Genomic DNA, 15020 nt, shown 5'->3' with positions numbered 1-15020 from the left:
TAATAATGTTGGTATTTGTTAAGTGCTTACTGTGTGCAGAGCACTGTTCTAAGCGCTGGGGTAGATACAGGGTAATCAGGGTGTCCCACGTGAGGCTCACAGTCTTCATCCCCATTTTCCAGATGAGGTAACTGAGGCACAGAGAAGGTAAGTGACTTGCCCACATTCACACAGCTGACAAGTGGCAGAGCCGGGCTTCGAACCCATGACCTCTGACTCCCAAGTCTGGACTCTTTCCACTGAGCCACGCTGCTTCTATCCTTGGGAGCAACAAACACTGTGCGTGCATATGTATGCGGGTGGTTGTGCATGAGAAAATATGTGTGTGCAGGTATGCATGAGCACATCTGTACTTGGGTTTCCGTCACTCCACATTTCTCTCACTGAGTCTAGCTCAGTCTCTCACTGCCTCTCTGCCTTTCTGTCTCTCTCTCTGACTTTGTCTTCCTTCCCTACCTCCTTTGGCCTGGCTGGCTCCCCTTCGAACTCAGTTGAGTACGCTCGCTTTATGCCGGGGGGATTTGGGCTTGCTCAGATGAAGAGCTCTCTGGCAGAAGGGGGGATCCCAGGGTCCGCGGCTAGGTTGGCCACAGGTGGGCCTTGTGGACATCAAACTTCCAGTGTACATGAAGGTGGCGGGCCTTGCTCGGGGGACCCAGCAGAGAGCAAAGACAACAGACGCACCATGTTGTGGACGTCCACCTGATTCCGTCCAAACCCAGAATTTTTCTCCAGGGACCCCTGACCGCTTCCCACCCCTCCGTCCCCCACCTCTGCAGACCCCTCCCAGGTCTCTGCAAACACGGGTACCTCTCCCAAGTCACCAAACCTGGCGGCAGGAACCTAGGGAAGGGAGCCCGTTTGCTGAAAATGAAAATGTCAGGCATGAAGGCTGTAACTGTTCCAGGCAGGGGACAGATCAGCTGAAACAGAGACCGTCCAGAGTGAAGCTGAGCAGATGGCCACCTGAGGTGAACTGCCTGAGGGCCAGAAGGCGGGGCGGACTTGGACCTGGGCTGGACCCCTCATCTCCCCAGTTGGTGGGTGGGAGAGGAGGGTGTTTCCAACGCAGACAAGGAAATCCAAATCCCGGAGTTCAGTTTCGGTGGTCCGAGAAGGTTGGATGGGGGAGGAGAGAGAGAGTGTGTGTGTGTGCACGCGTGTGGCCCCGGCCAGGTTGGCATCGCCGTAGGGGGAAACAGCAAGCTTCGTCGGTCGGTCAATTGTATTTACTGAGCGCTTACTGTTGGCAGAGCACTGGCGTTTGTGAGAGTACAGTACAACAATATAACAGGCACATTCCCTGGCCAAATGAGCTTTCGGTCTAGAGAGGGAGATAGACATTAATACAAATAAATAAATTACAGCTATGTCCTCTGACAGGACTGGATTTCCCCAGGTAGAATCGGCCCTCGGACAGGACAGGACTTCTGGGCAGGTTCGCCCCTCAGACAGGTCCCGACTTCCAGGCAGGACCAGCCCTTGGGCAGGATTGGGGGTCCATCTCAGCTCCCGGAGCCTCTCGAACCAGCAGCTGCCTCTGGGGTTCGTGAGCTGCACGTGCTTCCTTTGTTCTCCTCCTTACACACTGCTGCTTTCTCCTTCAACTGTGGCGCGTGGGAGAGCTGAAATCGGGAAACCCAAAGCCAGCGGGGCAGAGGAAACGTCTTTTGGACACGGTAAAAAAAAAATAAGCCTCAGACAATGCTGTTTTCCAACCTGAACCTGCGAGTCTGTTGCTGAGAACGGATCAGCAGGGCACATTGCTGCCAAGGTAGAATTCCCACTTTTCCAGCCAAAGCTCCATAGAGAACAAGAGGCAAGGAAACAAAAGAGAAAACAGGACCAGGCACTGCAAACATCATCCATGATAGTCAATCAGTTGTATTTATTTAGCCCTTACTGTGTGCAGAGCACTGTCCTAAGCACTTTTTTACGGTATTTGTTAAGCACCTACTATCTGCTCTAGCCACCGACCTCTGATCCAAGTCCTGCCTCTGGCCTGGAACACCCTCTCTCTTCATATTCATCAGACGATCTCTCTCCCCACTTTCAAAGTCTATCTTCTCCAAGAGGCCTTCCCCCAATAAATCTCTTCTCCCGCTCCCTTCTGCTTTGCCCTTGCATTTGGATTTGTACCCTTATTCACCCTTCACTTCGCCCCACAGCACTGATGTACATATCCATAAATTTTTTATTTATATTAATGTCTGTATCCACTCTATACTGTAAGCTCACTGTTTGCAGGGAATGGGTCTACCAACTCTGTTATATTGTACTCTCCCAAGGGCTTAGTACAGTGCTCTGCACTCAGTAAGTGCTCAATAAATATGATGGATTGATTGATTGAGTGGATTGGTGTGTCCAGCATTCTTCAATCGCCGGGGTAGATACAAGCAAATCGGGGTGGACACAGTCCCTGTCTTACACGGGGCTCACAGTCTTAATCCCCGTTTTATAGGTGACGTCACTGAGACCCGGAGAAATGAAGTGACTTGCCTAAGGTCACACAACTGGCAAATGGCAGAGCTGGAATTAGAACACACGTCCTCTGACTCCCAGACCCATGCTTTTTCCACTAGGCCACACTCTTTCTTAAACCTCTTAAACCTTTAGTGCAGTGCTCTGCACACAGAAGGCGATCAGCAAATGCTTCTGACGATGGTGACAGTGATGTGAACAAACAAGTGTGCTACAAGCGGCTGTTGGATGGACACAAGATGGGGAAAAGGAGCTTCTCCCTTAAAACTACATGGTGAAACCACTGGGCCTTCATTCATCCATTCAATTCGATAATATTTATCGAGCGCGTCCTGTGTGCACCGCACTGTACTAAGCGCTTGGGAAAGTACACTACAACAATAAACAGTGGCATTCCCTACCCACAACGAGCTTACAGTCTGGGGAGGGGAGAGGCAGACATCAATACAAATAAAGTGTACATAAGCGCTGTGGAGTCGGGAGGGGGGAAGAGCAAAGGGAGCAAGTCAGGGTGACACAGAAGGAAGTGGGAATTGAGGAAAGAAGTGGGGTTTAGTCTGGGAAGACCTCTTGGAGGAGGTGGGCCTTCAAGAAGGTGTTCCCAGGGGAGAAAGTGTCCGCTGAGCCAGGCAGGAGGGATGGGAATCCCTCTCCAGGCCGCCAAGTCTAACCAGGGAGGGAGGAGGAGACTTAAAAGCCACTGGGCCAAGGGTCAGAAAACGATGAGAGTGGGGATGGGGATGGAGATGGGGATGGGGGATGGAGATGGGGATGGGGATGGGGGATGGGGATGGGGGATGGGGGATGGGGATGGGGGATGGGGATGTGGATGAGGATGGGATGGGGATGGGGGAGAGGAGGAGAGTGACGTCACAGCCTCCGGAGGCCGAGCCGCGGCCGCTTACACGAGCGTTGTCTGCCCTCTGGTGGCCATCTCCACAACTGCACGTGCCCTCGACTTAACCGGAGCAGACAGCGCGGAGCCTTGTCCTGCTGACAAACCCGATTTGGGGCGGTTTGTATTTGGGGGATTTTTTTTTTTTTTCTGCTTTTTAATGGTATTTTTATTATGCACTCTACTAGGCACTGTGGTCCCTACAAGTTAATCGGGTTGGACACAGTCCATGTCCCACATGGGACTCACAGTCTCAACCTTTATTTTACAGATGAGGGAATTGGCACAAACAATAATAATAATGTCGGTATTTGTTAAGCGCTTACCATGTGCAGAGCACTGTTCTAAACGCTGGGGTAGATACAGGGTAATCAGATTGTCCCACGTGAGACTCACAGTTAATCCCCATTTTACAGATGAGGTAACTGAGGCCCAGAGAAGTGAAGTGATTTGCCCACAGTCACAGGGCTGACAAGTGGCAGAGCCTGGATTCGAACCCATGACCTCTGACTCCCAAGCCCGGGCTCTTTCCACTGGGCCACGCTGCTTCTCAAATAACTGAAGTGACTTGCCCATGGTCACGCATAAGACAAGTGGCAGAGCCGGGATTAGAACCCAGGTCCTCTGATGCCCAGGCCCGTGCTCTTGCCACTAGGTCAGGCTGTTTTCCCTATCGAAAGGTAGCGTGGTGAAGTGGAGAGAGCACCGGTTTGGGAGTCAGAATGTCACGGGTTCTAATCCAGACTCTGCCATTTGTCTGCTGCGTGACCTTAGGCAAGTCACTTCACTCCTCGGTCCTCAGTTACTTCATCTTTAAAGTGGAGATTGAGACTGTGAGGCCCACGTGGGACAGGAACTGTGTCCATCTCAATTTACTTGTATCCACCCCAGTGGTTAGCACAGTGCTAGACACATAGTAAGTGCTTAACAAATGTCACCATTATTTCTGTATAAGCTCTTGCAGGGCAGGGACTCTCTCTTGTGCCTCTGTTGCATTTTTCCCAAGCAGTTAGTACACTACATTCCATTTTAACTTCGTCAGAATGTCCTCAGTGTCATCTGCTGGCAGCATAGAGGGAACACATTTCCCACAGTTTACTTTTTTGTTTGTAAAGAAAACAACTAGAACTTGAACTTGCCATGAAATCAAAACCTCTCCAGGAAACACACAGCAAGTGGACAAGTCCTCAGTCACTATCATTCAGCAAATAAAATATTCAGAGGAAGAGAAGAGCAGAGCCAAGCCAAGCACTGTTCTAAGCACTGGGATAGATACAAGGTGATCAGGTTGTCCCACGTGGGGCTCACAGTCTTAATCCCCATTTTCCAGATGAGGTAACTGAGGCACAGAGAAGTTAAGTGACTTCCCCACAGTCACACAGCTGACAGTCACACAGCTATTTTTTATTAACTTAACTTCTCTGTGCCTCAGTTACCTCATCTGGAAAATGGGGATTAAGACTGTGAGCCTCATGTGGGACAACCTGATGGCCCTGTATCTACCCCAGCGCTTAGAACAGTGCTCTGCATATAGTAAACACTTAACAAATACCAACATTATCATTATTATTATTATTATTATTAATAAACACTGGGGTAAATACAAGCTAATGAGGTTGGTTACAGACTAAGTCCTACCTGGGCCTCACAGTCTAAGTAGGAGAAAGAACAGGTATTGAATCCCCATTTTGCAGATCAGGTAACTGAGGCACAGGAAAGTTAAGTGACTAGCCCAAGGTCACACAGTCAGCAACTGGCAGAGCCAGGATTAGAACCCAGGGCCTTTAACTCCCAGGCCCAGGCTCTCTCCACTAGGCCATGCTTCTTCTGCCGTGCTTATTGTAATTTACTTTTCCAAGTGCTTAGTGCAGTGCTCTGCACACAGTAAGCGCTCAATAAATACGATTGAATGAACGTTCTGCATATAATAATAATGATGGTATTTGTTAAGAGCTTACTATGTGCCAAGCACTGTTCTAAACGCTGGGATAGATACAAGATATATTAGGTTGTCCCACTTGGGGCTCACAGTTTTGATCCCCATTTTATTTACAGATGAGGGAACTGAGGCGCAGAGAAGTGAAGTGACTTGCCTAAGGTCACACAGTAGACAAGTGGCAGAGTCTGGATTAGAACCCGTGACATTCTGACTCCCAAACCGGTGCTCTCTCCACTTCACCACGCTACCTTTCGATAGGGAAAACAGCCTGACCTAGTGGCAAGAGCACGGGCCTGGGAATCAGAGGACCTGGGTTCTCATCCTGACTCTGCCACTTGCCTTATGTGTGACCTTGGGCAAGTCACTTCAGTTATTTGAGAAGCAGTGTGGCTCAGTGGCCTCAGTGACCTCTGACTCCCAAGCCCGTGATCTTTCCAATAAGCCACGCTCTTACATGGTTACCCTGAAAGAATCCCTGTTTGGAAAACAGGAGGCCCCTCAAACCATCAGAACTCAGAAGTTTTATCCTTATTTCTGGCTGCCAAAATGGTTCCCGTTAAAGCACAGCTTGTGATGGAGTTCCAGGGATCTTCCTTCCCCCGCCGACCTTCACTATACTGCAGTCGATCATGGAGAAGAGGCCACCCCAAACTGCAAAGCTGCCTGCTGATTTACGGGAAAGAAAAAATAAATAAAAAGTGCTCAATAAATACCACTGATTGAGTGGAAATGTGGTAAGATAAGGAGTTTATTCAATAGTCATCAGCCAAGGAACTCCAGCTCTATATCCCTATGCATAACCAAAAGCGTCCTCGGCTCCAAGTAGAATGGAAAGCCCAAATTGCATTTAGAGACAACCGAATCTTTCCCCTTGAGAATCTCAAACCAGGCCGGTTATAATTCCCGGCTGTTTGCTCGGCATCCATGATGGCTCCTGTCTCTAAAACATACAAGAAAAGGCGACTTTGCAAACCAGTCTTGCAGCTTTATTTGTTTGGAGTTTAGTGAATTACAGTTCATGGAAACTGGCTAAATTAATCTGTTTGTTCTAAAACTCCCATTACCACTTAAACCAGGGACTGGGACTTACTGAAATTAAACAAGAATGGAGAGTTATATTCCTCCCTTCCCTCCAGGTCTATTATTTCTTAGCAAAGTATCCTTTCGACTAAACATAATTATCAACACGGACCATGCCACTGCCATAAAGGGACATAGCAGTTTCTGTTTGAAGAGGACGCTTCAGACCATCAAATCCAATCCATGTGGCATGACAATCTGCAGAACATGCACGGACAGCTTTCTCCAAGCTTACACACTAGATTGTAAGAATAATGATGATGGCATTTAAGTGTTTACTATGTGCCAAGCACTGTTCTAAGCGCTGGGGGAGATACAAGGTAATCAGTCTGTCCCATGTAGGGTTCACAGTCTTAATCCCCATGGTACAGATGGGGTAACTGAGACACAGAGAAGTTCAATGACTTGTCCAAAATCACACAGTTGATAAGTGGCGGAGCCAGGATTAGAACTCATGACCTCTGACACCCTTGCCCTTGCTCTTTCCACTAAACCTCGCTGCTTCTCTAGGTCTTCTAAGAGACCATGCTGCTACTAAGGTCCGTAAAGGCAGGGATCACGCTTGCCAGGGTTACTGTACCCTCCCAAGCCCTTAGCATAGTGCTCTTTGCACACTGGGTGCTCAATAAATACTATTGACAGGGCAGGGACTGTCTCTATCTGTCACCAATTTGTACATTCCAAGCGCTTAGTACAGTGCTCTGCACATAGTAAGTGCTCAATAAATACTATTGAATGAATACTAATAATGATGATGATTTTTATTAAGCCCTTACTGTGTGTCATGAACTGTTCTAAGCGCTGGGACAAGCTAATCAGGTTGGATGTAGTCCCTGTCCCTTGCGGGGTTCACAGTCCAAATCTGCATTTTACAGATGAGATAACTGAGGCCCAGAGAAGTGAAGTGACTTGCCCACGGTCACACAGCAGACAAGTGACAGAGCTGGGATTAGAACCCAGGTCCTTCTGATTCTCAGGCCCGTGGTCTATCCACTAGGCCACTCTGCTTCACACGGTGAGTCATTACACACTCACAGGACAAGACCTACACACTCAAAATTGAAGCTGAATGAAATGTAGTTCAGTTGGTGAGGCGAATCCCAGGAGAACAAAGGAGAGGGTCTGGCTGCATTCATTCATTCTTTCAGTTATGATTATTGAGAGTTTACTGTCACAGACACTCGTGTAAGCAGAAGAGGCTTGGCCTCAGTAGACTGGAACATCAGTTCCCCCTTCCCCACCCAATCCCCAGAGCTTTCTGAGCCTTGGCCCAGCAGCTCTGAAGTCTTCTTTTCATTCATTCAATCCTATTAAGCCTTTTCTGTGTGCAGAGCACTGTACTAAGCACTTGGAAAGTACAATACAGCAATAAAGAGAGAGAATCCCTGCCCACAACAGGCTTATAGTCTGAGGGGGGGGGAAGACAGATATCAAAACAAGTAATCAGGCATCAATATAAATAAAATTATAAATGTATACGTATATATATATATAAGTATTGTGAGGCAGGGGAAGGGCAAAGGGAGCAAGTCATGGTGATACAGAAGGAAGGAGAGCTGAGGAAATGGGGGCTTAGTCTGGGAAGGTCTCTTGGAGTCTGAAGCCTTTAGTGGGGCTTTGGTGGGAGGGGGTGGTGGGGGGAGTGTGATTGGCAGATTTGAGGAGGAAGGGTATTCCCAGGCCAGAGGTAGGATGTAGGCCAGGGGTCAACGGCAGGTCAGGTGAGAAAGAGGCAAAGTGAGAAGGGTAGCGGCACCAGAGGAGTGGAGTGTGTGGGCTGGGCTGTAGAAGGAGAGAAGGGAGGTGAGGTAGGAGGGGGCAAGGTGATGGACAGCTTTGAAGCCAATAATGAACATGTTTTGCTTGATACGGAGATTGGCAGGCAACCACTGAAGATCTTTGGGGGGGGGGGGGGTGACATTCCCAGAACGTTTCTCTAGAAAGATAATCCGGGCAGCAGAGTGAAGTATAGACTGAAGTGGGGAGAGACGGGAGGTTGGGAGATTAGAAAGGAGGCTGATGCAGTAATCCAGTCGGGATAGGATGAGTGATTGCATTAACGTGGAAGCAGTTTGGATGGAGAGGAAAGGGCGGATCTTGGAGATGTTGCAAAGGTGAGACTGGCAAGATCTGGTGACAGATTGGATATGTAGGGTGAATGAGAGAGCGGAGTCAAGGATGACACCAAGGTTACGGGACTGTGAGACAGGAAGGATGGTTGGGCCGTCCACAGTGACGGAAAGTCCGGGAGAGGACAGGATTTGGGAGGGAAGATAAGGAGCTCTATTTTGGACACGTTGAGTCTGAGGTGGTGGGAGGTCATCCAGGTAGAGATGTCCTGAAGGCAGAAGGGGGAGAGCCTAGAAAGAGGGAGAGAGAACAAGGGAGGAGATCTAGATTTGATAGCTGAAGCTGTGGGAGCGAATGAGTTCTCCAAGGGAGTGAGTATAGATGGAGAATAGAAGGGTACCAAGAACTGAACCTTAAGGGAGCCCTACAATTAGGCTGCAGGAATTCCGCCCTCCAGATGGGCTCTGAGTTCCAATGATGCCAGGCCTGAGTAGCAGCATGGCTTAGTGGAAAGCACACAGGCTTGGGAGCCGGAGGTCATGAATTCTAATCCCGCCTCTGCCACTTGTCAGCTGTGTGACTTTGGGCAAGTCACTTAACTTCTCTGTGCCTCAGTTACCTCATCTGTAAAATGGGGATTAAAACTGTAAGCCCCACGTGGGACAACCTGATCACCTTGTATCTTCCCCAGCGCTTAGAACAGGGCTTTGCACATAGTAAGTGCTTAACAAATGCCGTCTTTATTATTTTTATTATTATTAAACCGTATAGGAGATGTTGAGAGTGGGTAGCTGGGTAATATAAAGTGAAGAGGACAGGGTGGATCTGCGAATGCCTGAATTTCTCAGATCTGTCCACATCAATCATTGAATCAGTGGTATATATTGAATGTTTACTAGACACAGAGCACTGAACTAAACTAGAAGCACGCCTGCCCTCAAGGAGCTTATCCTTCTCCACCCTTAGGGCCACAGCCCTAGTTCAAACCCTTGTCACTTCTGGGCTGAATTATCATAGCAGACTCCAAAATGCTTACTATGTGCACTGTACTAAGCACTCGGGTACATATGAGTTTTTCAGGTTAGCCACAGTCCTTGTCCTACATGGAGATCACCATGTTCACCGTATGCAGACATTTATGGTCTTTTAGCCTAGAGATAGCACATGTCTACCAACTCCTTTGTATGGTACTCTCCTAAATCCTTAGCCTAGGAATAGAAGCAGAGTTGGCCAAAAGGATAGAAGCAATCAATCCATTGCATTTGCTGAGCACTTACTCTGTGCAGATCACTGTTCTAAGTGCTCGGGAGAGTACAATATAACCAAGCAGGTAGATGTGTTCTCAAGTTTACAGTCCAGAGGGGGAGAATGCTATGGATATCTAAGATAATAATAATAATGTTGGTATTTGTTAAGCGCTTACTATGTGCCGAGCACTGTTGTAAGCGCTGGGGTAGATACAGGGTCATCAGGTTGTCCCACGTGAGGCTCACAGTTAATCCTCATTTTACAGATGAGGTAACTGAGGCACAGAGAAGTGAAGTGACTTGCCCACGGTCGCACAGCTGACAAGTGGCAGAGCCGGGAGGTCGAACCCATGACCTCTGACTCCGAAGCCCGGGCTCTTTCCACTGAGCCACGCTGATGCAGGTTTCACAGACCTACTGATAGTAGCAGTGGATTGACAAAGTCTTTTAAATAAGGGTGTTTAAGAGATAGGAAGATCCCTTCAGATCTATCAGTCTGGGTTATTTATATACATGCTAACAATGAAGTCACTGTTCAAGCCTTTCTCATTTCCTTCAGATATCTTTCAGATATTCGCAACTCCTTTCTCTCATTCAACCCACATATTCAATCTGTCACCAAACCCTTTCAGTTCTTCCTTTCTTATGGTATTTGTTAAGCATTTACTGTCAAACACTGTTCTAAGCACTGGTGTAGGTACAACTCAATTAGGTCCGACACAGTACCCGTCCCGCGTAGGGCTCACAGCCTAAGTAGGAAGGAGAGCAGGTAGTTAATCCCATTTTACAGCTGAGAGGTTAAGTAATTTGCCCAAGGTCACCCAGCAAGGAATTAGAACTCAGGTCATCTGACTCCCAGGCCCATGTTTTATCCACTGGCCACGCTGCTTTTCAAGATGGCTAAAATCTGCCTTTTCTCTCCATTCAAACTGATACCATGCTGATCCAAGCACTTATTTTATCCGGCCTTGACTGCTGTACCAGCCTCCTTCCTCACTGACCTCACTGCTTCTCCCCAGTCCAGTCCATACTCATTGAGCTGCACAGAACATTTTCTAAAAAAAAGTTCAGTCCACATCTCCCCAATCGAGAACCTTCCACTGGCATCAAACAGAAACTACTCATCACTGGCTTTATGGCGGGAAGCAGCATGGTGTGGTTGAGAGAGCCCAGGCCTGGGAGTCAGAGGGTCGTGGGTTCTAATCCCGGCTCTGCCACTCTCTGCTCGTCTGCTGTGTGACCTTGGGCAAATCACTTCACTTCTCTGGGCCTCAGTTACCTCATCTGTAAAATGGGGATGGAGACTGTGAGCCCCATCTGGGACAGGGACCGTGTCCAACCCAATCGGCTTGGATCCACTCCAGCGCTTAGTACAGTTCCGGGCACATAGTTAAGTGCTTAATAAATACCATAATTATTATTATTCTTCTTCTTTAAAGCACTCAATCAGCTCACCCCTTCCCTACCTTATCTCACTGAATTCCTACTACAACTCAACCCACACGCTTAGGACCTCTAGCACCAACTTGCTCACTGTGCCTCCATGTTATCTATCTCTCCACAAACCCCTTTCCCGTGTCCACCCTCTCACTTGGAGTTCCCTCCCCCTCCATATATGGCAGACCACCATTCTCCCCACCTTCAAGCTCGTTGTGGGAAGGGAATGTGCTTACCAACTGTTATATCATACTCTCCCAAGCTCTTAATACAGAGCTCTGATTACAGTAAGCGCTTAATAAATAATAATGATGGCATTTGTTAAGTGCTTACTATGTGCCAAGCACTGTTCTAAGCACTGGGGTAGATACAAGGTAATCAGATTGTCCCACATGGGGCTTACAGTCTTCATCCCCCTTTTCCAGATGAGGGAACAGAGGCGCAGAGAAGTTAAGCGACTTGTCCAAGGTCACACAGCAGACAAGTGGCGGAGTCGGCATTAGAACCCATGACCTCTGACTCCCAAGCCCAGGCTCTTTCCACTTAGCCACGCTGCTTCTACAATTGATTGACTGATTCAAAGTCTTACTAAAATCACATCTCCAAGAGGAGTCCCCAAATTATGTCCTCTCCACTGCCTACCCTTTAAGCATTCAATATTCACCCCAGCCTCAGTCCCACAGTACCTGTATACATATTTGTCATCTATTTGTATTAATGTCTGTCATTCTGGGCAGGACACATATCTACCAACTCTTTGGTATTGTACTCTCCCAAGGTATAGTGTTCTGCACACTAAGCGCTCCATAAGTACCACTGATTAATACAAGTGATTGATCGATCCTTTATCATGAGACTCTCTATATTCCACTAGAACTCTGCTCAGTTTATAAATTGGAGCCCCTGGTAGCTTTTCAGTTATTTTCTTACTGCTGCCTCTTGTTGCCTAGCTGCTCCTGGGTCCTTTTAGAGTTTCAACAATGATAGTAAATTTGGAACATTCATGCCATTAAAAATCCTATCATTCATAAATATATATAAATTGTTCTACCAAAAACAGTCTTTCTCTAACCTCTAAAAATTGGATTTAGGTAATGACTGTTCAAAAGTGATTTGCTCAAGGATCAGACTGCACTGGCAACTAATCAAATGGCTTCCTGGTCATTAGCGAAACAAATCTGCATAATCAGTCTTAGGTTCTATTTACTGCAGTTAAAAGGAAACCTGCATCTCAAGATAAAAACTATTATTTTATGTCATGCTCATTATTGATTTTTTAACTGATACTTTAGTTAACTCCTCAGGGATATTCCACCTCACATAATCCTAATGCATCCTACAGTACATTTAATTTACATCTCATTAAGTCAAAGCACATGAGAAGTAAATGTATGTAGCACAGCTATATGGAGGGACAGTAATTATTCGGGAATTAAAGCCATACAAGCCAGACTGAACCAAAAAAAGCCATCTGTGTCCAAGCTACCCAAATTATTCATTTTATATCATTTGCTAAGCACTTATTGTATGGCAGCTACTAAGCTAATCAGGCCGGACACAGTCCATGTCCTACATGGGGCTGTCAATCCCAATTTAAAGATGAGGTAACTGAGGCACAGAAAAGTTAAATGATTTGCCCACGGTCATACAGCACACAGCCGAGCCAGGATTAGACCCCAGGTCCTCTGACTCCCAAGCCCGCACTTTATCCACCACGTCACGCTGCTTCATCATCTTAATAATAATTATGGCATCACCACCAACATCAGTACTTACTGTCTACTGGTGCAGAGCATTGAATTAGGCACTTGGGAACAAAGCAACAGAAAAAGATACAATTCTCCTGCCCTCAAGGAGCTGACAACTAGAGTGGCAAAATTCTTCATTGAATAAAAATACACGGGTGCCGAGGGGGTATAAATAAGCTGGTAAGCGCTAGAGTTGGCTGAAAAGATGATGCAGCCTAGGGTGATGGGAATTATTTGGGATAAACTGATCGGAGGGGAGATTTTAGGAGGGATTGGGAAAGGCGGAAACAGGGAATTCCAAACCAGGGGAACAGTGTGAGGAAGAAGACGGAGGCAGGAGAGTCAAGAGCAGAGGTACATCTAGAAGATTGGCTTGAGAGGAATGAAGACAGCTCGATGCAGGGTACCAGCTGAAGAGAGCAGAGAGGTAAGGTGGGGCCACATGGTGGAGAGTCTTGAAGCCGACTGAGGAGCTTTTTGTTAGACATGGAGAAATTTGGGGATCAAGTTCAGTATAAAGCCGATGGTGATTGAGAAGTTGGAAAACTGAATCGAAGTTCAGCGGAGCCTGTCTAAATCGGGGATAGAGCCTGTATTTAATAAGGATGTTGAACATTCCAACATTACTGGATAGCTTAGAATTTGGGAAAATTTAACTCCCAACTAGGTCAGAAAATGGATGCTTCTATAAGAATGGTTATGAAAAGGAGCCTGTACTTACCAACTGTAGAATAAGAGGATGAGAAATTATGATCCCAGGAATATGGGAAATAAGAGGGATCTGAAGAATCCAATGGTTCTATACTTTGGACTTTATTGAAATAAGTGTCTTTTAGGCATTTCCTGAAGGAGATTAAAGAGCTAATCAAGAAAGGAGATAGAAAGTCACAGGAGTTCAAAAAAGAGGCAGAGTTAATTAATATACCAACATCCAAGAATTAAGGAACTTTGTCAGGCTAGAATTAGAGTTGTCTGTTAAAACTGGAAGGAATAAGGCAAGTTTCTATGCTGACACCCTAAAAATTAGGGGAATGTTTCTCCACCTAGAGAAGGTCTAAGGGCCAGGTAGGAATAGTTATCAGGTCTCCAGTGAAATGGTTTTGAGGTTAAAATATTAAAACACTAAATGAGCTCAGTTGTGCAAATAAATTAGCCGTAATGAGTATGAAAGTAGAAGTGACAGCTCCTCAATTATGTTGAAAAACAACCGGGGGTTATGATTGCTTTGGACTTTGTGCATTAATTTAATTGTCTAACTCTTTGAGGACATCAACCTTGTGTGATTAGGAGATTAGCACTTGGGTTTTCATGATACTTATTGTATAATGTCTAACTCCTTCCAGTTAGATTTGATGCAGCACAATCGATCGCTAATATTTATTAAGCACTTTGTGTGCAGAGTACTGTCTTAAGTGCTTTGGAAGGTAGTTAGTAGACATGATCCCTACTACTAATTGTTGTATTTAAGTGCTTACTCTGTGCCAACCACTTTACTAAGCACTGGGGTAGACCCAAGATAAGCAGGTCCCTCCCACATGGGACTCACAGATTGAGTAGGAGGGAGAACAGGTATTGAATCCTCATTTTGCAGATGAGGGAACTGAGGCAAAGTTAGGTGACTTGCCCAAGGTCACACAGCACAAAAATGGCAGAGCTGGGAGTGGGGCCCTCTGACACCCAGCGCATGTTCTGTTGAGGGAGACAAACAATAAAATCAAACCCAGGTAAGGGAAAGTGACAGAGTTTCAGAGATGGACTTTATTGTTAATCATATTTATTGAGCACTTACTAAGCACTGTACTAAGCACTTAATGGACATAAATGCCATTGGGTGGGGTCTGAGTTACCCAAGGGCTCAGGGGACATGGAGGGGTTAAATTGGCTATAATGACCCCTTAGCTGTACTTTGGATGGCTAGATGTATTAGGGATCTAAAGCACCAGCAATCCCTACTGCTGTGTTCAAACTCAGAGGCTCTACTCCTCAAATTATTCAAACCTTAACAAGCAACCCAATATGGAGAACCATTGAGATTTCTGCTGGCATGATGGGGCTGGAGGAGTTTGTCTAGGGGAAGAACAGCAATGGGAACTCATATTGAAAACACTCTCATTCCCTTACAT

Source organism: Ornithorhynchus anatinus, chromosome 7, assembly GCF_004115215.2.
Source record: "Ornithorhynchus anatinus isolate Pmale09 chromosome 7, mOrnAna1.pri.v4, whole genome shotgun sequence".
NCBI classification, from domain to species: Eukaryota; Metazoa; Chordata; class Mammalia; order Monotremata; family Ornithorhynchidae; genus Ornithorhynchus; species Ornithorhynchus anatinus.
The sequence above is the reverse complement of the archived record's forward strand: the minus strand, read 5'-3'. Positions refer to the sequence as shown.